The sequence below is a fragment of the Lepus europaeus genome, chromosome 1, assembly GCF_033115175.1.
Source record: "Lepus europaeus isolate LE1 chromosome 1, mLepTim1.pri, whole genome shotgun sequence".
NCBI lineage: Eukaryota > Metazoa > Chordata > Mammalia > Lagomorpha > Leporidae > Lepus > Lepus europaeus.
This window is the reverse complement of record NC_084827.1, coordinates 25,327,909-25,354,640: the sequence shown is the minus strand read 5'-3', so window position 1 is coordinate 25,354,640 and position 26,732 is coordinate 25,327,909. Positions and strand designations below refer to the sequence as shown.

At 38.4% G+C, this 26,732-nt stretch overlaps 1 pseudogene; it reads right to left on the bottom strand.

Annotated features, from left to right (window-relative positions):
* Positions 1-7,749: 7,749 nt before the first annotated feature.
* LOC133762288 (protein phosphatase 1G-like) overlaps positions 7,750-26,732 on the bottom strand; it is a 36,733-nt pseudogene continuing 17,750 nt past the window's right edge.

Below are 26,732 nucleotides of genomic sequence, written 5' to 3'. Positions count from 1 at the left end.
CTTTTACTGTAAAGTAAATCTCAAAAACAAAAAAAAAAAGGAAGAAGGAAGGAGAGTAGGGGAAATATGGAAGGGAATATCATTATGTTCTTAGAAATGTATCTACAAATCACATTGAATCTGTTAAAAACTAAAAATTAAAATAATTTCTAAAAAAGCTCTGAAGTAACTTGTATTTATTTTTACTTATAGCACAATGACTTTTAGTTTTCAATACAAATACTATAAAAGGAAATTATTTTCAACATAATTTCTTTTTTAATTGTACACATATATTTACAGCATATAACTTGATGTTTTGCGATCCAACATGGGAAGCGGGATACACAGCAGACTCATAGAATGGCAGATGTCCTAAACAGCACTCTGGCCTCAGAATCAGCCCTTAAGGCATTCGGATCTGGCTGAAGAGCCCTTGAGAGTATTTTAGGCATGGAAAGCCAAGACACTCTGGCAAAAAAAAAAAAAAAAAAAAAAAAAAAAAAAAAAAAAAAACCCTAAATGAAAAATCTCTGTGAGTGAGACCCCAATGTCTTATTTCACAATATCAATTTCATATTGCTACTTTTCTTCATCTAAAACCCTTGCATGATCTCCCTTCATGTCAATGAAATCCCAAAGTCCTCACAAGGGCTTATGTGATCCACCCCAGGCTACCCCTTGGACATTATTTCACAACTCCATGGTTTTCTTGCTGTTCCAACATCAAAATGTTAGATCTTGCTTTTCCCTCTGCCCAGAACTCCCCACCCCCACGTATCTAACTAGCTTGATACTTTGCTTCAAGCAGGTCGCTGCTCAACTATCACTTTATCATTAAGGCCTTTCCTGACCACTGCACTAATAAAGCTTCTCTCTTCTTATCTTGATTGACCCTTCTTAATGGAATTTTTCTCTCATTCACATCTATTTTTATGTACTTATACATGCCACACTCAGTCATTCACATTACCCACTTGTTCATCATACACTCATCCAAGGGCATTATTTAATATATCATATACTCATGCAATGACATTATATACCTATACATTGTCTCCCATCTCCCACACACAGGGGCACAAAATTTGTTTTATTTGCTACTATACCCCAGTGCTTGGAATAATAATAAGTGCACTACAGACATTCAATACTTACTTGGAAAATGAACTAATAAATACCTGAATGAACAAATGAGTAGACACACAGAAGCAAGAGGTAAAGAATTGAAAAAGGTGAGCTGGTGAGAAAACAGAACATAATATCAGGATATCAGGCTCTAATATTTGGGGTCAAACAAGTGCCGGAAAAATGGGTAAATACAACGCGAAGATAAAACAACAACAACAACAACAACCTCGATTATTTTCCATGCTCTGAATTTTGCCTGGAATTGGTCTTTTCACAAATAATTTCAACTTTTTTTTTTTGACAGGCAGAGTGGACAGTGAGAGAGAGACAGAGAGAAAGGTCTTCCTTTTGCCGTTGGTTCACCCTCCAATGGCCGCCGCGGTAGGCGCGCTGCGGCCAGCGCACCGCGCTGTTCCAATGGCAGGAGCCAGGTGCTTCTCCTGATCTCCCATGGGGTGCAGGGCCCAAGCACTTGGGCCATCCTCCACTGCACTCCCTGGCCACAGCAGAGAGCTGGCCTGGAAGAGGGGCAACCGCAACAGGATCGGTGCCCCGACCGGGACTAGAACCCGGTGTGCCAGCGCCGCAAGGCGGAGGATTAGCCTGTTGAGCCACGGCGCCGGCCAAATAATTTCAACTTTTAAACACAATAGGAAATGATTATGGTACACTCTTGAGTCTTGTGAGGAAGAAACTCCACATAGGCTCAAATCAAACTTGAGCTTAAAAATAATGCTTTTTTTTTTTTTTTAAAAAAAAGGGAAGACATTTGCTTCCAAAGCCTGTAGTCAGAATCAAGTATTCTAAAGATAAAATTATCACAGAACTCTGGCTGAATGACTAACTTGTAAAATCCCCTTCCCACCCTCCTTTCCCTATCAGTGTTGCCTACAATAACTGCAGGGATATCTCCTGGAGACACATGGAGTGAACAAGTGATCTTCTCCAAAAAAGGAGGAAGGGGAAGGCTAAAAATTAGAAGGATGACATGGCAAGTGAGATTAACATTGGAAAAAGAAAAGAACTTGAAACCTAAGTCAGCTCAGCACCACTTCAGCTGTTCCTTGATGGGTATTGAGAACGCTGGGGAGGATGTTGCCTTAGCTCTCCCCCACTCCTCACCTAATACTGTCTCCCATTGCCTTTCTAGGCCCCCTGAGCTTACAGATGAGCTTGTTTTCCCTGGTGCCTTGCCAAGAACAAGATGTAAATTCCACATGAATTTGGAACAGATCTCCGAGTTTCACCTTGACAATGAACCCACCTGAAAAGACTTGGCTTTCCTGGCTGCTTAGTTAACAAGACTCACACACCGATTTTCCAAATTGATTCAAAAATGCAAAAACATTTTACAGAGGACAATTAGAGAATTTAGATTAGGGAGCAGGATGCCTTCTGCTGCTGCCCAAGCAGAGCTTTGTAAATCAACTGAAGCAGAATGCAAACAGCTTGTCTTGCTACAATCCTGATAATGATGCAAATGATTAATACAGATAGGAATAGATAAAAGTGAAATTAAAACACTGTGAATGAATTTCACCATGTTCTGTTCAGTCTGGTTCTGCTGCACTTTGAAGCTTTTAAGAATGGAGAAGCATGAGGAAGGGGGTGAGGAACATCTATTAAGATATATTCATAATATAAATAATTGTCTATGTCTAGTCTACTGAAAATTCTTTTCAGTTCTTTACCTTTAGCCAACTGGACTTGGGCAGGTACATAAAGCCAAAAAATTATCCTTATAGTAGAGTTGTCATATATGGCAAACAAAAATATGGGACATATATATTCAAATATAACTGCACATTCCAGGGGCCCTCTAACTCGCTTTGGCAAATCTGTCTTGAACAGTGCTTGCCTTACCTAGCATTATAATTAAAAACTTGGTGCTGCAACCTTAGTAAATAATTCAACCTCAATGAACCTTGATTTCCATCTATGGAATGAGTTAATAAAAGGAGGTACCTCTCATAATTTATTTTATTCAAAAATTTATTTCAGATGATTAAGTTTACATGATATCATATAGACTGATGTTTCACACATAGAAAATAATTATAATAAAAGAGTGGTGAATTTTTAAACCAATGCAGAAAAATATGTGATGATTATTTTCCTGTAAAATTCAAGCACATTTTTGTGGTTTTCTTTGTTTTATTGTTTCTAAATTTAGAAACAAGTAATGAAAAGGACCATAAAATTATTACATGCATACTAAAAATGCATAAATTTTAGTTTGACATTGGCTACCCAGGGAGCAACAGAAAAGGAAAAAGAACAGGGTGGGGATACAAATTTGATGGAAGAAAGAAAGAAAAAGACAGGCAGATATGCTTTGTTTTGGCCTGCAAAGCATTTAAAACTATCTTATTTTTAACACTTAAAAACTAGAAAAAGTTCTCATAAATGGACACAATTCTAGCATCTGGCAACACATCAGAACTTTGGGCCACCCAAGCCTTAAGGGTCAGTGGACCTCTTCATACAGAGCATTTGCATTCTTTTTTTTTTTAATAATTAATTATTTATTTTTGACAGGCAGAGTTAGACAGTGAGAGAGAGAGAGAGACAGAGAGAAAGGTCTTCCTTTTCCTGTGGGTTCACCCCTCAAGTGGCCACTACAGCGCGTTGCAGCCAGCGCACTGCACTGATCCGAAGTGAGGAGCCAGGTGCTTCCGCCTGGTCTCCCACGTGGGTGCAGGGCCCAAGGACCTGGGCCATCCTCCACTGTACTCCCGGGCCACAGTAGAGAGCTGGACTGGAAGAGGAGCAACCGGGACAGAATCCGGCGCCCCAACCAGGACTAGAACCCGGGGTGCCAATGCCACAGGTGGAGGATTAGCCTATTGAACCACAGCACTGGCCCGCATTTGCATTCTAATCTACTGCCACTGTCCCTGAGGCACTCATGCCTAGTGCTGCCTGCCATTGATCAATGCACTTGTACTGCTTTCATTTTTATGCCTGGGATGCTTCACGCATTCCCTTTACCTGTCTGGTACAGCAAGGGGACCAGCAACCTCAGCCACCCAAATACACACACAGTCCAAGGCAAGGAAGGTGGGGCCTGTTGAGCCAAAACCACCCAAGTCACCTACACCAGTAGACTTCAAATGTTTATGCTCCAATGCCTCCGAAAGTAATTTTGCACACATTTACATTAAAATCATTAAAATTAAAAATTTCTCTTTGAATGTTTAAACAATTGAAGTAGAAGGTGGTAGAATATGGACAGCAAGGAAAAAAAAGTGGAGAAAGGGCATTTTCAGGGGAGAGTTGGAGGGAAACTGCAGTGGAGAGTCTAAGGAAAGAGGAGAGACACCATGGATCTGTGTGGAAGGTGCAGACGCTCAGCAACTGGCATGGACACAACATACGACACGAGCAGCCCTGAGCTGGAGAAAGCACCAGTTTTGGAGAGCAAGGTGAGATCAGAATGCAGAGGCATGTGACACCAGTGATACAGCCAGAGGGAGAGCCTAGCATACTACACCAGTGTCCTGAGGGAAACAGGGAGGCCCCTCACCCAGAAAAAAAAACAAAAGGGGTATGTTATCTCTCTCCATCCCCTCTACAACGGTGCCCACCAACCAGCCATTTTGGAAGTAAGTAGGTAGCAGCTGCTGCAGCTCTTAGGCACACACCAGCAACTGGCAGGGACAGCTGCTATCTTGTCAGCAGAGGAAGTGTAGGAGCATGGGTGGGTAGGGAGGGTAGGGTGGAAAGTATCACCATGTTCCTGAATCTATATATAGAAAAAAATGAAAGTTTATACCTTAAATACAATTTTAAAACAGAAACAGTTGAATTAATACAATCTGTAGCATAGTGTCAGTGTGCTTTTATCTTGAGTTCCCTCCACATACTGGCTTGGTTTCTTTTACTGACACACAGTACAATCCCCTCTGCAGTGTACAGCTCCGTGGGTTTTCACAGTTGCATATCCAATGCTGCAGTACCCAGTACCGTCATCCTCCACCTTGTCCTTAGGCTACCTCTATGCACTTATGCTTTTTAGCATGTGAAATTCCATTCACACAGCACAGATACTTGGAAAGCAGTAAGGTACAGAAATTAGACTACAGAACTATAATGACATACAGAACCTATGGTGGGTGATACCAGTTGTCTTTCAACAATCATTTATCTCTTCTCCCATGGTCCAGAACCCCAGCTTTTAGTGAGATACTTGATCCTTCAAGATAAAGTTTTTTTTTCCTTTCAGGTTCATGTAGCTTAGTGTGGCCATGTATCTAAGCTCTAGTCAACAGTGCAGGAGTGGAAAAGTTCAGGGGCAACAGATGTAGACCTAACTTACAAAGCTGCTGCTACACACTCTTTGCCCCTTTTCCTTTGTCCCTACCTCTACTGTCCTAGCTGAAACTAGGATATGATGATTGGCTCTCTAGCTGCCATTTTGGACTACTGGGACAAAAACCACACTGTACAGAGCCCAAGCTCAAAAGGATTTTCCAGTGCTGGACCACATTCCAGTCTTAGATTGCCTGTCTTGGAATTTTTAGATGAAGGAAAAATAAGCACCTGTTATATTCAAGTCACTTAATTTTTATTTTTCTATTTCCATGTCAATAGTAGCTGTACCAAATTATAATTATTGTGCCATTTGTAGTTTTAAGTAAAATCAGTGTGAATTATATGACATTGTCCTGTGGTAGGCCCCAAATGGATACTTTATGGAAAATATCTTGAGGTTCTACCTAATGCATGATTATAAGGGATGGATGGGACTAAATCTTGAATACATAGAAAGAAAAATAACCATAGGTCACATCACTCAGAGAGAAAATATCTTAATATTCTGCTATGTTTATTAATATTTTCTCCTTTGCCTATATGTGACAAAATTAATTTGGTAGTACTCTCACCATGCTGGGAGAAAGTGTGTAACTACCATCAAATGATTTACTTTCCAGATGATGGTCCCTGTTTAGAATTTGTCTATATTAATATTGTTTCCCCATTGGGCCAAATAAGATTGTCCTGTAGCTTTTAAGTTAGGTAGCAAATAATTGGCTTCAAGCTATTGGGATATCATATATGTCTTCTCCCACAGAAATAAAATGTTGGTTCTTTAGGGCATTAAAATGTATAAATTCATCTTTAAAAATAGATAGAGATAAAAATAAGCAATCTTTCATTATCCAAGCTTAATATAGGAGCTCTATGATCCATATGTTGGTTCTGAAGATACTTTCCAAAAGCCATATCCATACATAAATTTACACTGGCAACATTTCTTTCTTCCTGCTGTAATGCTTTAACATTCCAATGCAAAGAGACCATCCTTAAATTATCTTGCCTTGTGAGTGACATCCTCCATTAAGGCCTAAATTTACCTCCAACCCACATAGATCTAGTGCTCACCGAGTTTGCTGCTATGAATTTTAATAGCTAGAATGAAAAATAGCAGAATAAAGGTTTGAGAAATTACTTGTGCTGAAAAAAAACTTAGCCTCCTGTCAGTGTAGATATTCTTTCTGAACAGCCAGCTCCAGATGGGGAGATTTACAGAGGACCTGATTGTGACCTGGACTCAAAAAGGAACCAGAGGCATGAGTCAAGACTTAGAGCTAGTGACCAGTGTTTTGTCCCTGGGATCAGGCATGGCCTTGGGGAAAACTGCCTTGTGGCACCTCTTATACAATAATGCTGGAGTTAAAGGGAATGAGATGAAACAAGACTTCCGTGGTAGGTCCTTACATAATGACATTTCAAAATGTTTATCACATCTGTGGCAATGAGGAATAAATATCTGGTGAAAATGGGAGCTGTGAAATTTCTACAAGTTAAGTGAGAGAGTATTGTACCAAAAAATTACAAAAATGGCTCTCTATTCTCACTGAGAGTGGAACAGAAGAATACAGGCCTAGTATGTAACATGAGAGAGGTCAGTTGGTTAACAGGAATCTCCTGGAAAGAGGACCATGGTTAACTAATTAAAGTGTAGGGGTTCTATTGGTGAAAGCATGTTGGAATCCATATGCACCTGTAGAGTAGTTTTTGTTGTTGTTGTTTTTGTTAGGATGAAAAATAGGAAAAAATACACTTGTTCACTAGCCCAGAACCTATTTGTAATGATCTTCCATTTACTGACTCATTCCCTCATTACGAGACAGGTGAGAGGAGAGAGAGAGAGAGAGGTGAGAAGAGTTCAAGTTGTGAGAAAAACAAGATCCACCACCAAATAGAGAGGTAAGCAGACACAGTGGATGGAAGTTATTGGACAGCAACCTGAAATGAGAGGGAAAAAGTTGTGAGTTGTTAAGCAGTAGACAGGAAAGACAAAGACAATAGAAGTAGCAGTTTGTGTGGAACAGAGAGGGGGCTGGATCTGGGTGCACCAAGTCTCCAAGATGGGATGAGACCAGACTCTGGGTATGTCAAGACCTCTTGGGCAAAGTGTGAGGGCAACACAGCTCACCTCCCTGATCTTCTCTCACTTTGGCTGTGGGGTTTCCAGACCCCTACGTACTTGTTCCTTGGCCAGAAAGCCTCCAACACCCAGCTCCCATGCACACCTCACCCCCACTGCTAAAGTTAAAGGAAAAAAGCAAAACTCAGTCCCAGGTCCAGAGGACTCAGAAAACTGTGTATGTGAGAAAGGTTCTAAGTTGACTGCTAGTCCCACCTGGCCTTCTTTATTTCACTGTTGCCATGCTCTTCAGCCCCCTCAGCAGAGAGTACTTTTTCTGATTTTCACTTGGCACTCTGGCTGGAGCTGTGTTGGGTTTCGTGACTTGAAGCAACTGATGATACAAGTCATGCTGTCATACCCTGTACCACCCCGAGAAATGTCTGGCACCAGGCACTGGTCCAGCAGCTCCTCCATGATGGATGGCAGCAACTGAAACTCCTCATCTGCATCGAGCTGCCTAATCTTTTATTGAGATGCCATCACAGTCATTGACCACAAATTCAAAATCATCAGAGAGAATCAACACCCTGGGGAGGGCTGAAATCATCTGTTCCTCGGGCAGCAGGTTCTAGTTTCTCCTGTAGAAGTGGTCTCCAATGGCTCTGGAGGCCCCTGTTGACTCTTTCTAGTGTAATAAACCTGACACCAGCATTCTTGAAGTATGCTAGCTCTTATTCAACCTTTGGTTTGTGGTCAAAGGACATGCCTGAAGCTTTGCCAGCTATGGATACCACAGCTTGAGAGTCTCCTTCATTGGCTACAACCAACTGCTCCCCTTCTGTCAGAGCTACCACCCCTACTGTGCCACCATCAGAGCCAGGGTCCTCTTTGCCTTCTGTTCCGTGCACCATCATCTCTTCCTCTTCTTTCTCTTTATCCTCTTCATCCTCCTCAGTTCTATCCTCATCTTCCTCATTTGCTACCTCACTGCTGCAGCCATTCTCTTCCTCACTGAATTCCTTATGTCTTCTTCCTCTTGCTCCTCCACCTCATCCTCATTGTCCTCAAAGAACCCAGACTTAGCAATTCGAGGCCACTTGTTGGAGGCTGAAGAGCTGGAAGGTCTGGCCACACTAGTGGGAGTGCCAGGCTCACCAACATGGCCTGTTTTCTGTCCCACACTCCAGGATAGAGAAAAGTCCTGTGTGGACTTTGGCTGAGGGGCCACTTTCCTGTGAAATCATTTCCCTGGATAGATTCTCAGGTCCTGCCTCCACATTGAGGTCCTAGGACCTTGGTTTCTCACCTGTCCCAGCTCCAGATATGCTGTGAGGTGGGCCCTGGTGACAAAAGTTCTTCTACACTTATGGTAGTCTCTTCACGCAGCAGTGCAGCCTCCTTGTTGGCCAAGCATCTTCATCACCTACTTTTTCTTTTCATCCTCATCCTCAGTGAGTCACCCTGCAATCTGTGCCAGCTCCTTAATGACTTCTTCAGTGGTCACTTTGGCATCAATGCCAATAAAGCATATTCCAGAGTCTTCTGTAGCTTACCTTACTTGTAGGTCCTCTGATCTTTGAGGATATCAAGAAGATATTCAGCACAGTATAAGGCAACTTCCTCTCCTCTGTGTCTATCATAGAAAACATGGCTGTCTCACCGTCCAGCTCAGGAATACAGTTCCAGGCATCCTCCACAGAGAAGTACCAGTCTTGCATGGCAGAAGCAGCAAAAAGCCAGGGGCAGGCATGAGGCACTGACCCCATCCTCAGAGCACTTCACTGTGTTGGGCTGGGAGAGGTAAGCACCCTTGGTGGCAGCTGACCTGCATCTACAGGGACAGATGAGCTGAGCAGCGCAACCTGTGTGGTTGCCAGAGACAGAGTTCCCAGGAGAGCATGGCAAAAGCCAACTCATGTAGGTGAAAGGCCTGGAGGCACTAACAAGATAGGAGGAGAGAGAATGGAAGTGGAAATGGCATAGCTCCAGAACCCACCCCAAATCTGCATAATTTTTATGTTTGTTAAACACTGACTTGTGAATCCATGAGACCAGAGAAATTATGTGCTTCCAAAACAGTATAGTAGCACAGGTCTAGGTAAACATTCCTTTTAGAAAAGGCAAAAATAGTAAAGAAGGAACAAATGGCAAATTTCAAGCAAGACCAAAACTTAGGAAGGCAAATTCCACTTGATCCAAAGGCTCAAAAATGTTGTCTTTGGTTCAGTGCTCCACCTTCTGGATCCAGTGAAGAAGTGGACCTACTTTTTTATGATATATTTATTTATTTTGAAAGTCAGGGTTACAGAGAGAGAGAGAGAGAGAAAGAGCCGGCGCCGTGGCTCAACAGGCTAATCCTCCACCTTGCGGCGCCAGCACACCGGGTTCTAGTCCCAGTCGGGGCGCCGGATTCTGTCCCGGTTGCCCCTCTTCCAGGCCAGCTCTCTGCTGTGGCCAGGGAGTGCAGTGGAGGATGGCCCAAGTCCTTGGGTCCTGCACCCCATGGGAGACCAGGAGAAGCACCTGGCTCCTGCCTTCGGATCAGCGTGGTGCGCCGGCCGCAGCGCGCTGGCCGCAGCGGCCATTGGAGGGTGAACCAATAGCAAAGGAAGACCTTTCTCTCTGTCTCTCTCTCTCTCACTGTCCACTCTGCCTGTCAAAAAAAAAGAGAGAGAGAAAGAGAGAGCTCTTCCATTTGCTGTCTGACTCACCAGAAGGCCACAACAGACAGCACTGGATCAGGCCAGGAAGCCAGGAGCTTCATACAGGTCTCCCACATGGGTGGCATCTTCTGTTGGGCTATCTTCTGCTGTTTTTCCCAGACCATTAGCAAGGAGCTGGATCGGATGTGGAGAAACCAGGACATGAACCGGCGCCAATATGGGAGGCTGGCATTGCAGGTGGCAGCTGCAACCATTATGCCATAACATTGGCCCAGTGTTCTTATTTCAATGCCCATATTTCTACAACAATCTCCACCTCAGAACCCTTGCAGCCTCTACCCATTGCCCTGTTCCAAAGCCACTTCTACATTGTTAGGCATTTATTACAAAAACATGTTACTCTTTTTCTTTAACTTTTATTTAATAAATATAAATTTCCAAAGTACAGCTTTTGGATTACAGTGACTTTTTTCGCCGATAACCTCCCTCCCACCCACAACCATCCCATCTCCTGCTCCCTCTCCCATCCCATTCACATCAAGATTCATTTTCAATTATCTTTATATACAGCAGATCAATTTAGTATATACTAGGTAAAGATTTCAACAGTTTGCACCCACACAGAAACACAAAATGTAAAGTACTATTTGAGTACTAGTTATACCATTAATTCACATAGTAACACCTTACTCTTGATACAAATATGTATTACTTAGTGTTCTCTAATAAAAGAGAGAGATACAGAGCAATAAAAAGACAGCAAGAGAGAAGGGTGGGGAGAAGGGAGGGGTTGAGAGAGAGAGAGAAACAAGGAATTAACTCATAAAATTATGGAGACTCACCAGTCCAAAGATCTGTGTTAGGAAGCTGGAGACCCAGGAGCATTGATGGCATAAGTCCAGGCCACATGCAAGCAGAATTGAGACCCAGAAGAGTTGACATCTCAGTTTGTACCTAAAGGCAAGGAACATCTAATTTGGCAACCCAAGGTGATCAGGCAGGAAGAATCAATCTTTTTGTTCTATTCAGGCCCTCAATTGACTGGGTAAGGCCCATTCACACTGGAAGAGAAGTCTTCTTTACTCAGCCTACAGATTTAAATTTTGGTCTTCTGCAAGTACACTACTTTGAAAACTGTACACACAAAGTATTACTGTATGAAAGTCAGAAAACCAACCAGGGTGTTAGGGGAAATGCGAGAGAGAACACAGGCTATCACAGATGACTAACTGTATTACAAATTAATGACATATCCATAGCTCAAGATGTTGGGGAAGCAGAGAATTGAAATGTGTAGCTTCAAGAAACATGGTTTGGATTGGCTATGCAAGGCTAAAGAATATCAGTGCATTGTATTCTGGCAACTATTTCTCATCGGAGTATAGGTTAGCAATTATGAATCTGTTTTATATGTATACTAAGCTTGAACAAAAAAGTAAATGTGCTGTAGACAATGAGAGTTAGGTGTCTGTCAAAGAAAAAATGTTAGAAATAAACAAAAGAGGAATGGTAGCAAAAATACCATGATAGTGAACTGTAATCTTAGGTATCAGTATATACTCAGATTATTTTAATAGAGAATGATAAATTCAGAAATACAGAAGTATGTATACAAATAATCACACAAATATATATTTTCTAGTTTTGTCCTCTGTGAGGTCCAGGAAGCAGTGACATTCAACAATGAGTACATATTACACCCAGATATGGGCTTAGAAATACCATTATTCATGGTCCAGCACTGTGTGTGGCACGGAGGGTTAAGCCTCCACCTGTAGCACTGGCATCCCATATGGGTGCCAGTTTGAGTCCAGGAGGCTCCACTTCTGATCCAGCTCCCTTCTGATGCACCTGGGAAAGCAGCAGAAGATGGACCAAATGCCTGAGCCCCTGCACTCATGTCAGAGATCTGGATGAAGCTCCTGTCTCCTGGCTTTTACCTGGCCCAGCCCTGGCCATTATGGCTATGGGGTGAACCAGCTAATAGAAGATTCCCTCTCTCTCTCTCTCTCTCTTTCTCTCTCTCTCAACTCTGCCTTTCTAAATCTTTAAAAAATCACTCTACTCAGGACATCCATTTACATAAAAAAAGAAAGGAAAGGAGGGATATATATATATATATATATATATATATATATATATGGAAAAAGAGAGAGAGAGAAGAGGAAAGGAAGGAAGGAAGGAGGGAAGGAAGGAAGGAAGGAAGAAAGGAAGGAAGGAAGGAAGGAAGGAAGGAAGGAAGGAAAAAGTAATACCATTATTTAATAAAAAGGACCCAGGATTTCCTGGAGGAATAGCTGATTTAGGGCTACAAACAATAAAATATAAGATGAGCTTGGAGCCTTTTGTGGTGCTAGAGAGTAAGGCTGTGATAAAGCAGGATCAGCAGAAGGGGAAAGAAGAGAAAGGAAAGGAAGGGAAGAGGAGCTTTAGGGGCATGACATAAAGACAAAGTAACCAACCTATGGGAGTTCTTCATAATCAATACTAGAGCAATTTGATTATAATATTAACAAATAAAAAGTAGGAAGACCTCAGAAGACCTCAGTTCCACAGGATTGTAAACAATGACAATCATATCCCCAAATGGCCATTTCATTCCTATACATGTGTTGGTATTCTATATTAACTGCCATATGTCAGAGAAAACACATATTTGTATTTTTGAGACTGGCTTATTGCATTAAACATAATGGTTTCCAGTTGTATTCATTTTGTTCCAAAAGACAAGACTCCATTATTTTTAATGGCTGAGTAATTTTCCTTGGGGTGTGTATGTGTGTGTATACACATACATACCAATTTTCTTTATCTAGTCATCAGTTAATGGACATCTGGGTTGATTACATATTTTAGCTATTGTAAATTCAGCTACATTAAAAATAGGGGTACAAATAACTCTTTCATATGCTGATTTCATTTCATTGGGGTAAATTTCCATGAGTGGGATGTGTGGGTCATACATTAAATCTATTTTCAGATCGCTAATAAATCTTCATACTGTCTTCCATAATGGTTTAATGGCTGTTCTGGCTTACATTCCCATCAACAGTGGATTAGGGTAACTGTTTCCAAATTCCTTGTCATAATTTATCATGTTTTGATTTTTGAATGACAGCCATTATAGCTGGAGTGAAGTGATAACTCACTGTGGTTTTGATTTGCATTTCCCTGATAGCTAGTGATCCTGAGCATTTTTTTCATGTGTCTGTTGGCCATTTATATTTCATCCTTTGAAAACTGCCTCTATGTCCTCTATTTCTTAACTCTATTGTTTGTTTTGTTGTTGAGTTTAAAAGCTCTTTTTAGATTCTGGATATTAATTCTTTATCATTTGCATAGTTTGCCAATATTTTCTCCAATTCTGTTGGCTACCTCTTGCCTTTGTGTTTTCTTTGCAGTGCAGAAGCTTCTTAACTTGATGTAATCCCATTTGTCTATTTTTGCTTAGATTACCTGTGCTTCTGGGGTCTTTCCCAGGACATCTTTGCCTAGACCAATGACTTGCAGAGTTTCCCCAGTATTCTCTTTTAGTAATTTGTTGGTATGAGGTCATAGATTTAGATCTGTGAACCATTGTGAGTTGATTTTTGTATAAACTTAAGGTACATACTTCTGCATGTATAGATCCAATTTTCCTAGCACCATTTCTTAAAAAGACTGTACCTTTTCCATGGATTGATTTCAGTTCATTTGTCAAAGAATAATTGGTTGCAGATGTATGGATTAATTTCTGGGTTTCCTTTCTGTTCCATTGGCCTACATGTCTATTTTAGTGACAGTACCAGGAAGTTTTGATTATAACTGCCCTGCAGTATGTCTTGAAATCTGATGTTGTGATGCCACTGGCTTTGTTTTTGTTGTATAAGATTGCTATATTTATTTGGGGTCTCTTGTGTTTCCCTATGAATTTTAGGATCCTTTTTTTTAGATCTGAGAAGAAAGTCCTTGGTATTTTGTTTGAGATCACAAAGAATCTATAAATTGCTTTTGGAAATATGATCATTTTGATATTAATTCTTCCAATCCACAGACATGGAGGATTTTTCCATTTTCTGTGTCTTCTATTTCTTTCTTCAATGTTTTGTAATTTTCATTGTAGAGATCTTTCACTTCCTTGGTTAAATTTATTCCAAGATTGAGGCCGGCACCGTGGCTCCCTTGGATAATCCTCCGCCTGAGGTGCCAGCATCCCATATGGGCACCGGGTTCTAGTCCTGGCTGCTCCTCTTCCAGTCCAGCTCTCTGCTGTGGCCCGGGAAGGCATTGGAGTATGGTCCAAGTGCTTGGGTGCCTGCACCCATGTGGGAGACCAGGAGGAAGCACCTGGCTGCTGGCTTCGGATTGGCATAGTTCCGGCCATAGCAGTCATTTGGGGGGATGAACCAATGGAAAGAAGACCTTTCTCTCTGTCTCTCTCTCTCACTGTCTAACTCTATCTGTCAAATAAAAAAATTTATTCCAAGGTATCTAAAATTTTTTGTAGCATTGTGAATGGAACTGATCTTACAAATTCTTGTTTAGTCATGGCATTGTTTGTATGAAGAAAGGCTACTGATTTTTGTCTATTCATTTTATATCTTGTCATTTTACCAAATTCTCTTATTAGTACCAATAGTCCCTGGGTGGAGATGTTTTCATTCCCCAAATATAGCACCATGTCATATGCAAATAGGAATAATTTGTCTTCCTCCTTTTCAATTTGTATCCCTTGATTTCTTTTTCTGGATCAAACTTCCAGGACTATGTTGAATAGCAATGGTGAAAGTGGACACCCCTGTCTGGTTATGGATCTTAGTGGAAATGCTTCCAACTTTTCCCCATCCAATATGATGCTAGCCATGGGTTTGTAGTATACTGCTTGGATTTTGTTGAGGAATGTTCCTTCTATACCCATTTTGCTTAAGATTTTCATCATTAAAGGTTGTTGTGTTTTATCAAATGTTTTTCTCATTTATTGAGATAATCATAAGCTTTTATTCTTTAATTTGTTAATGTGCTCTCACATTTATTGATTTGCATATATTGAACAATCCGTGCATACCAAGGATAAATTCCACTTGCTCCAAGTGAATGACATTTCCTGATGTGTTGTTGGATTCGATTAGCTAGTATTTTCTTGAGGATTTCTGCATCTATGTTCATCAGGGATAATTAGTCTATAGTTCTCCTTCTCTGTTGTATCTTTTTCTGATTTTGGAATTAAGCTTGCTATCCTCATAGAAGTTCAGGAGTGTTCCCTCCTTTTCAATTGTTTTGAGTAGCTTGAGAAGAACTGAAATTAGTTCTTCTTTAAAAGTCTGAGGTCAGTCCTCAGCTCTTCTTTGTCCAGAGAGTCTTTATTACAGATTCAATCTTAATCATTTTTATTGGTCTATTTAAGTTTTCTAAGTCTTCATGACTCAATTTTGGCAGATTGAATGTGTCTAGAAATCTATGCATTTCTTCTAGATTTTCTAAATTTTTTTGGCATATAGCTGTTTGTAGTAATTCCTGGTGGTTCTTTTTGTTTCTGTAGTATCTGCTGTTACATCTCCTTTTTCATCTCTGATTTTATTAATTTGGGTCTTCTCCCTCTATTTTTAGTTACTTTGGCCAAAGATATATCAATTTTGTTTGTTTGTTTGTTTTCAAAAAACAACCATTTAATTTCACTGAATTTTGCATCATATTTTGGTGTCAATATTTGTTTATTTCTTCAGTAAGATAATTAGTTCTTTTCTCCTACTAATTTTGGGTTTGGTTTGTTGTTTTTCTAGGAACTTCAGTTGCATTGATAGATCATTTATTTGATTTATTTCCAATTTCTTGATGTTGTCACTAACTTCTATAAACTTCCTTGTGAAGACAGTTTTTGCTGAATCTCATAACTTTTGATATGTTGTTTTCTCATTATCATTCATTTCCAGGAATTTTTTTTAACTTACCTTTTTATTTCTTCTATGACCCATTGTTCATTCAGAAGCATGTTTTACAGTCTCCATGTATTTGGATATTTTATAGAATTTGTTAAGTTGTTAATTTTCAGCTTCATTCCACTGTGGTCAGAAAAGTTACATGGTAGGATTTCAATGCTTTTTAATTTATTGAGACTTGTTTTATGGCATAAAGAAAGTTCTATGCACAGATGAAAAGAATGTGTATTTTATAACTATGGAATTAAATGTTCTATAGATGATATTTAGGTCTGTTTGGTCCAGAGTATTTGTTGTTTCTTTGTTGATTTTTTTGTTTGTTGATATACCTGTTGATGAAAGTAGGATGTCGGGGCTGGCATTGTGGTGTAGTAAGTTAAGCCAAGGCCTGTGGCACAGGCATGACATACGGGTACCAGTTCAAGACCTGGCTGCTCCACTTCTGATCTCTCCCCCTGCTAGTTTTCTTGGGAAAACAGCAGAAGATGACACACATGTTTGGGCAGCTTTTTTCACATGGGATATTAGAAGAACCTCCTGGCTCCTTGTTTTGGCTTGGCCCAACCTCAGCAACTGTGGCCATTTGGGGAGTGAACCAGCAGATGGAAGATCTCTCTTTGTGTGTTTCTCCCTCTCTTTCTGCAACTGTGCCTTTTAAATAAATAAAATAAATCTTTTAAAAAATAAAGTGGGGCATTGAAGTTCCCCATTATTATTGTGTTGGAGTCCATGTCTCCCTTTAAATCCATTAACATTTGTTTTAAATTGCTAGGCGCCAGGCATTGGGTACATATACATTTACAATAGTCACATTTCACTTTTGAATTGACCCTTAATCATTACAGAATTCCCTTATTTGTCTTTTTAAACAGTTTTGGTTTTAAATTCTATTTTGTCTGCTATTAGGATGATGACGCCTGCTTGTTTTTGTCTTCCATTAACATGTAATATCTTTTTCCATACTTTTGTGTTCAGTCTATACCTTTGTTGGTGAGGTGCGTTTCTTGAAGGAAGCAAACAGATGGGTCTTGCCTTTTAATCAATTTAGCCAGTCAGTATCTCTTAATTGGAGAATTTAGGCAATTTACATTCAAGGTTATTATTGATAAGTAAACTTTGTCACACCATTTTCCACAAATATTTCTATTGTTTGGCTTGGATTTCCTTTGTACTTTTACTAGGAGACTTTCTGCCTTAACTTAGTTTCATATTGATGATGGTATTCCTTGATCTATGTAGTACATCCTTAAGCATCCTTTATAAAGCTGGACAAGTAGTGTCAAATTTTTTCAATTTCTGTTTTTTTGGAAGGTTTTTATTTCACCTTAATTTACTAATGAGAGCTTTGCAAGGTGCAGTATTATGTGTTGATAGCTTCTTTCTTTTAGGACTTGCACTATGTGTCTCCATTTTGTCCTAGCCTGTAGAGTTTCTGATGAGAAATCAGCTGTTAGTCTAATTGAGGATTCTTTGAAGGTAATCTTGTGGTTTTTTGTGAACATTTTAGAATATTTTCTTTATTTTTTACTGTTGAAAATTTCACTATTATGTGTCAAGGTGAAGATCTTTGCTGATCATACCTACTAAGAACTGTATGTGCTTCCTGTCCTGGATGTCTCTTTCTTTCTCCAAATTAGGGAAATTTTCTGCTAATATTTCCCTGAAGAGGCCTTCTAATTCATTCCTTTTTTTCCATGCCTTCAGGAACTCCTAACACACACATGTTTGATCATTTGATATTATCCCATAAATCTTGATCACTGTTTTTAGTTTTTCTATTTTTTTCTTTTTCTTTTTTCTGAAATATTTCCAAGGATTTGTCTTCTACCTCAGACATTCTTTCTGTGCCTCACCAAGTTTGTTGTTGAGGTTTTCCACTTTATTTTCTATTTTACATATTGACTTCTTCATTTCTAATATTTCAGTTTGATTTCTCTTCGATATCTCTATTTCTCAGTAAAATTTTTCATCCATATTGTATATGGATTTCTTTATCTCATGAATTTGAATCGCTTTGTTTCTGAGTAATCTTTTCTTATTTACTTCTTGGTAAGTCAGAAGAAAGGGATATATATATATCCCATCCACTGGTTCATTCCCCAATTGGCTGCAATGGCCAGGGCTGGCCCAAGTTGAAGCCAAGATCCAGGCACTTCTTCCAGGTCTTGCTCATGGGTCCAGTGGCCCAAGTGTTTGGGCCATCCTCTCCTGTTTTCCCAGGCACAATGGCAGGGGGCACGATTAGGAGTGGAGCAGCTAGGACTCTAATCAACACCTATACAGGATGCCATCGTGCCAGTCCCTCTGAATAATCTTATGATCATTATTTTGAATTCACTTTCAGGCATTTTATCAATCTCTTCATCTTCACATTCTAATATTGAACTGCATAAAGCATTATCTGCTGCTTTCTCAAGCACAGTACCACAGAATTGATGGGAAGAAGAGCAACCAGGACTCCAATTTGGGATTCTGACATCACAGGCAGAAACTTAACCTATTATATGACAATGCTGGCCTCTGCTTTGAATTCTTATCTCTGTAGAGGCACAAACTGGGAATAAAAATTGAAATACCTATTCCTATAACAGAAGGGCATAGTACAACTCAGCATCCAATTCTTATAAGTCTTCTGTAAATCTGAAATACATATTTTTTAAAAATAAGAAGTTAAAAAAGAAACAAATTTCAGGACTACAGATCAGCAGAGGGACTGAGCCTTCCTGGGTTCTTCCTGCTGTGCCATTACAGGGTGCATCACCACTTCCCCCACAATATGAGCACTAGGAAAGCAGAGGATGAGATTGTTCTATTTGCCAGTGTATCAGCCAGTGTCTGTCAATGCCTAACATACAATAAATTCTCAATAAGCACTTGCCTAAGGGAAAAATTACTTTGTAGTATTAAAAAAATCTAGGTTATGGGTCACAACCAATACTCATATCATCAAAATGTCATTTTCCCTTTTGTTTTCAATCTTTATAAATTGATTTTATTAGGTGAACCAGCTATGATCTCAGATTAATTTTTTTCAGAATTCTTCTTATTTTGGCAATATATAGAAAAAAATCAACACAGGAGGATCCAATTCAAATGTTCAATATTTGTCAACTAGGTAAACAAATGCTTCCTGTTGTGGATGTGTAGCCTTCAGTCTACAGTAAATCATTGACTGAACTTACTGTTGTCAGGAAGAACTCAAGAACTTCAATTTTTTTCTAGGATAAAAGAAAATATGCATGACAAAGTATATAGTTTAATTCATTTGTAGGCAGCTATGTTGTTTCATTATTAGCTACATTTAGCATTATAATTAGATTATTAATTACATATACAAGAGCAATTCTAAATCTGAAACACTTCTTAAAACTAGAAGAAAAAATGATCTATTGAGTAACTATTTTTAATTTTAACCTGATATCCAATATAGAGCTTTTTATTAAAAATTTTTATCATTAAAAAATGGAAAAAATCTTCCATGGTCAGCTATTGGAAGAACAAACATCATCAAAATTTCCATACTACTGAAGGCAATTTACAGAGTCAATGTGATCCCAATCAAAATGCCAATGACATTCTTCTCAAATCTAGAAAAAAATAATACTAAAATTCATATGGAACCCCAAGAGAACCTGAAAAGCTAAAGCAATCTTATATGACAAAAACAAAGCTGGAAGCAACACAATACCATATTTCAAGACATATTACAGGGAAGTTATAATTAAAACAGCCTGGTATTAGCACAAATAAAGATGTGTAGACCAAAGGAACAAAATAGAAATTCCAAAATCAATCCATGTATCTACAACCAACTTATTTTTGACAAAGGAGTTAAAATCAATCTGTAGAGCAAGGACAGTCTCTTTAACAAATGGTTCTGGGAAACCGGATCTCCACATGCAGAAGTATGAAACTAGACCCATATCTTACACCTTAAACAAAAATCCACTCAAAATTGATCAAAGACCTAAATCTACAACCTGATACCATCAAATTACTAGAGAATATTGGGGAAACTCTGCAAGACATTGACATAGACAAAGACTTCTTGGAAAAGACTTCAGAAGCACAGGCAATCAAAGCCACAACTGACAAACAGGATTACATTAAGCTGAGAAGCTTCTGCTCTGCAAAAGAAACACTCAGCAAAGTGAAGAGGCAACCGACTGAATGGGAGAAAATATTTGCCAACTAAGCAACTGATAAAGGGTTAATTCAGAATCTATAAAGAGCTCAAGAAATTCACCAACAACAAAACAAAAAATATATTTGAGAAATGGGCAAAGGACTTGGACAGGCATTTCAGAGAGGAAATTCAAATGACCAACAGACACTTGAAAAAATGCTCAGGATCAGTAACCATCAGGGAAATGCAAATAAACAGTATAATGAGGTTTCACTTCATCCCAGTTAGAATGGTTTTCCTACAGAAATCAACAAACAAATACTGGTGTGGATGTGAGGGAAAAGGTACCCTAATCCACCACTGGTGGAAACGTAAACTGGTACAGCCACTGTGGAAGACAGTATGGAGATACCTCAGAAATCTGAATATTGACCTGTCATATGATCCAGCCATCCCATTTCTGGGAATACCCAAATCAAAAAAAATAAGTATATGAGAGAGTTATGTGCTCCACTTTCATTGCAGCACAATTCATAATATGCAAGATATGGAATCAACCCAGATTTCCATCAACTGTTGACTGGATAAAGAAACCATATATATACACTATGGAGTACTACTCAGTTGTAAAAAAAAAATGAAATTCTGTCATTTGCAACAAAATGGACACAACTGGAAATCATTATACTTAGTGAAATAAACCAGTCCCAAAAAGAGAGATATCATATGTTTCCCCTGAACAAGGGTAAGTAATAGAGTACTTAAAATGTAATAAATTGAGGTGAAATGAACATTTTTGTCTCTTCTGTTGAGGAATGGTGTTTTCTTTTTCTTCATACTATTTGTTGAGCTATTTTACTTAGTATGGAGTTAAGCTTATTGTCATTAAGTAAACTGAAAAATCTCTAAAAATTAAGTGTGGGAATGGGGGAAGGAGGAAGGGCTGGAGCGTTGGTGGGAAGGAGGGAAGTATCATTATTTTCCTAAGTCTCTATATATGAAATACATGAAACTTGTATAACTTAAAAGGGGTGGGGAGTATCTGACCCAAGGGCCATATAAGGCATGCAAAATAATTTTGTCTAGCCCTGCCAAGGCAACTGCAAATAGGCCTCCTCAAAATTGAATAAATTCATAGCAGGCTAATTTTTAAGTTGATAATATGACCACAAATGATGTTATAAATATCCAAATGGCCTTTGGCATAAAATCTGCCCATCCCACAGCCATAAAAAAACAAGTTCATAGCCAGAAATGATGGATGGACAGAGACAACAATGCAGAGGGCTGAAACCTTAGTCATTTCCTTATAGTTTTTACAAGGACATTAAATCTCTGAGTGTCTGACAATCATAGAAACCACAGTGTCCAAGATAAAGTCCTACCAAAGAAATAATTTCCACTGCTTAATAATTTCCTATACACTGGGTCTGAAACTGTACCTATGGAAATATCAAGACCAATTCATCCACACTGTAAAATTGATGGTATTTATGTGATTCTGGAAAGCTTGAAAATAGAAGGAGGAAAAGCAGTTAATAAAAAATTAAATGACTGAACATCATTTTGAAAGATTCATTTAAAACAGAAATACTTTGCTCCTGGAGCCCAGTTTTCACAAACAACACAAGACTCATAGTCAGTAATCAATGTAGCTCACTAAATGCAAACTGAAGAACACTAACAAAATAACCCAGATGCTATTGTTCTCCTGAACCTGTACAGATTCTGATCTGGTTTGTTAAAATCAAAAATGCTGATTTTGGCATTTCTTCTCTTCACAGGTGGAGTGTGACTTTGTTTACCATCCTGAATAATGCCAGAAAAGGAAAATACAGACCACTGCACAGAGGATGCTATTTTATTCCCTGATTGGAACTGCCTTCCCTGGGATTAAGTTGTTTTTCATAGGTATGGACTCTTCTCATACACCTTTAGCCTCTCCTACAATATAGCATCAGAACAATTCAGAGAACAGGATAGGCACAGGGGAAGGGAGAAATCAGAGTGTTTCAATATTAAAATTTAAAAATGTTCATCATTTGGATTTTATTGATGAGAAAACTACTACAATAAATTTATATTGAGTGAACACTCTTATTTCTTAAATTGAACAGTTTTTAATATCTTCATAAATTCAGCTGATGTGATACTCTCATAAATTATTTTACAGGAAGTAATTTTTATGCCCAAAGTCAAATTATGCATACATATCTAATTGCATATGAATGAAAACCTGCCTCAAACTTTCCTCTCAGAAATTTGCCTGCAGTTTATATGTGAATCTGAAGAACATAATCTGCATAGAATCAAATAAGAGACATGAGATTGAGTTTTTTTCTTAGAATATAGAGCTGTTATTAAAATAACAGCACCTATTTTGTATTTTTACTAAATAAAATTATATTAAATACACAAAATATTAAATTGTTGACTATAGCTAAATCACTGCTTAAAAGGAAATTTACAGCATGAAATACCTATGTGAGAAAAGAAACAAGGTTTCAAATGAATTATCTAATTTTCTATTGAAGAAGCTAGGAAAAGATAAACAAAGCAACCAAAATAAGTAAAAGAAAGGAATTAATAAAAATAAGATGAGGAATCAATGAAATAAGCAACAAATAACAGAAATAGTCAATTAACTCAGAAATCTGGTCTTTGTAAAACACAAAAAATAAAAAGATAAACCTCAACAAGATAAATTATTTGATCAATAGCAAAAGAAAGCACTAATTAATATTTAAAATAAACTATACAAATGATATATATACACATGAATAGAATAAAATATTATTAACAATTTCATGCCAATAAATCCAATGCAGATGAACATACATTTACAAAAAGTGACACAAGAAGAATACAAAATCTGAATAGCCCAGGATTTATGAAGAAATCTGAATCTATTAATAAGCTCTTCATATAACACCAGTCCCAGATGGTTTCACTCATGAACATTTTCAGATTTTTGAAAGAGAAATGGCATTTCTACATTCCTACCAATGTTTTCATGAGGTCAGAACAACCCTGATGCCAAAATATTACAAGGAAAGAAATTCAAAGACCAATACTTCATAATATAGTTGCAAATATCTTGAAAAAATACTAGCAAATCAACAAAAGTAATACATACAAAAACATAGTACATCACAATCAAATGAGGTTTCTCTCAAGAAAATAATATTAGTTTTAACATCCAAAAATCACTCAATGTATCATCATGTTGGAAGAATAAGGAAGGAAAAATGCATAATCACCACAACAGATTTTTAAGAAAGCTTTTGAAAAAGTCCAAAATTGATTCATGAATAAAATAGTCAGCAAACTAGGAATAGAAAGGATCTTCCATGTAAGAAAGCCTGTCTATGAACAACTGATACTCGTGTAATGCAGAGCCAGACAGCTCACATAATAAAGCAAGAAAGTAAAAGATGTAAAAATTAGAGAGCAAGTCCACTTGCCTTTATCCACAGACAGCATAATTATTCATGAAGAAAATACAGAAACACAGTCACCAATACGAAAGAAGGTAAAGGAAGGAAACTTCACAGCAAAAGATCACAGGAAGCTCAAAGCATATATTAGGAAATATCTTTGGCAAATGACAGGGCAAAGTTACTCCTTCTCAATAGTCACATTGAATGTTAATGGCCTGAACTATCCAGTTAAAAGACACCCATTGGCTGATTGGGTTAAGGAACAAAACCCATCTTTTTGCTGCTTACAAGAAACTCATCTTTCCAACAATGATGCATACAGACTGAAAGTGAAAGGCTGGAAAAAGATATACCATGCCAACAGAAATGAAAAAAGAGTGGGCGTAGCCATCTTAATATCGGACAACATAAACTTTACCACAAAAACTGTTAGGAGAGACAAAGAGAGGCACTATATAATGATTAAGGGATCCATTCAACAGAAAGATATAATGATTATCAATGTATATGCACCTAATTACAGGGCACCAGTTTATTTAAAAGACTTGTTACGGGACTTACAGGGAGACTTAGACCCCAATACAATAGTTCTGGGGGACTTCAATACTCCACTCTCAGAGACAGACAGATCAACAAGACAGAAGATCAACAAGGAGACAGTAGATTTAAATGACACTATAGCCCAAATGGATCTAACAGATATCTATAGAACTTTTCATCCTACACATAAAGCATTTACATTCTTCTCAGCAGTACATGGAACCTTCTCTAGGATTGACCACATACTAGGCCATAAAGCAAGTCTCAGTAAATTCAAAAGAATTAGAATCATACCATGCAGATTCTCAGACCACAAAGGAATGAAATTGGAAATTAGCAACTCAGGAATCCCTAGAGCATATGCAAACACATGGAGATTGAACAACATGCTCCTGAATGAACAATGGGTCATAGAAGAAATTAAAAGAGAAATCAAAAATTTTCTGGAAGTAAATGAGGATAACAGCACAACATACCAAAACCTATGGGATACAACAAAAGCAGTGTTAAGAAGAAAGTTTATATTAATAGGTGCCTACATCAAGAAATTGGAAAGGTACCAAATAGATGAGCTTTCAAGTCATCTCAAGGATCTAGAAAATCTGCAGCAAACCAAACCCAAACCCAGTAGGAGAAGAGAAATAATTAAAATCAAAGAAGAAATCAGCAGGATTGAATCCAAAAAAAAAAATTACAAAAAGTCAGCCAAACGAGGAGCTGGCTTTTTGAAAAAATAAACAAAATTGACACCCCATTGGCCCAACTAACTAAAAAAAGAAGAGAAAGACCCAAATCAATAAAATCAGAGATGAAAATGGAAACGTAACAACAGACACCACAGAAATAAAAAGAATCATCAGAAATTACTACAAGGACTTGTATGCCAGCAAACAGGGAAATCTATCAGAAATGGACAGATTCCTGGACACATACAACCTACCTAAATTGAGCCAGGAAGACATACAAAACCTAAACACCCATTACTGACACAGAAATTGAAACAGTAATAAAGGCCCTCCCACAAAGAAAAGCCCAGGACCAAATGGATTCACTGCTGAGTTCTACCAGACATTTAGAGAAGAACTAACTCCAATTCTTCTCAAACTATTCAGAACAATCATAAAAGAGGAAATCCTCCCAAATTCTTTCTATGAAGCCAGCATCATCTTAATTCCTAAGCCGGAAAAAGATGCAGCATTGAAAGAGAATTACAGACCAATATCCCTGATGAACATAGATGCAAAAATGCTCAATAAAATTCTGGCCAATATAATGCAACAACGCATCAGAAAGATCATCCACCCAGTCAAGTGGCTTTATCCCTGGTATGCAGGGATGGTTCAAAATTCGCAAAAACAATCAATGTGATACACCACATTAACAGACTGCAGAAGAAAAACCATATGATTCTCTCAATAGATTCAGAGAAAGCATTTGATAAAATACAGCACCCCTTCATGATGAAAACTCTAAGCAAACTGGGTATAGAAGGAACGTTCCTCAATACAATCAAAGCAATTATTGAAAAATCCACGGCCAACATCCTATTGAATGGGGAAAAGTTGGAAGCATTTCCGCTGAGATCTGGTACCAGACAGGGATGCCCACTCTCACCACTGCTATTCAATATAGTTCGGGAAGTTTTTGCCAGAGCTATTAGGCAAGAAAAAGAAATTAAAGGGATACAAATCAGGAAGGAAGAACTCAAACTATCACTCTTTGCAGATGATATGATTCTTTATTTAGGGTATCCAAAGAACTCTACTAAGAGACTGCTGGAACTCATCGAAGAGTTTGGCAAAGTAGCAGGATATAAAATCAATGCACAAAAATCAACAGCCTTTGTATACACAGGCAATGCCAAGGCTGAGGAAGAACTTCTAAGATCAATCCCATTCACAATAGCCACAAAAACAATCAAATACCTTGGAATAAACTTAACCAAGGACATTAAAGATCTCTACAATGAAAACTACAAAACCTTAAAGAAAGAAATAGAAGAGGATACCAAAAAAGGGAAAAATCTTCCATGCTCATGGATTGGAAGAATGAATATCTTCAAAATGTCTATTCTCCCAAAAGCAATTTATACATTCAATGCAATACCAATCAAGATACCAAAGACATTCTTCTCAGATCTGGAAAAAATGATGCTGAAATTCATATGGAGACACAGAAGACCTCGAATAGCTAAAGCAATCTTTTGCAACAAAAACAAAGCCGGTGGCATCACAATACCAGACTTCAGGACATACTACAGGGCAGTTGTTATCAAAACAGCATGGTACTGGTACAGAAACAGATGGATAGACCAATGGAACGGAATAGAAACCCAGAAATCAATCCAAACATCTACAGCCAACTTATATTTGATCAAAGATCCAAAACTAATCCCTGGAATAAGGATAGTCTATTCAATAAATGGTGCTGGGAAAATTGGATTTCCACGTGCAGAAGCTTGAAGCAAGACCCCTACCTTTCACCTTACACAAAAATTCACTCAACATGGATTAAAGACTTAATTCTACGACCCGAAACCATCAAATTATTAGAGAGCATTAG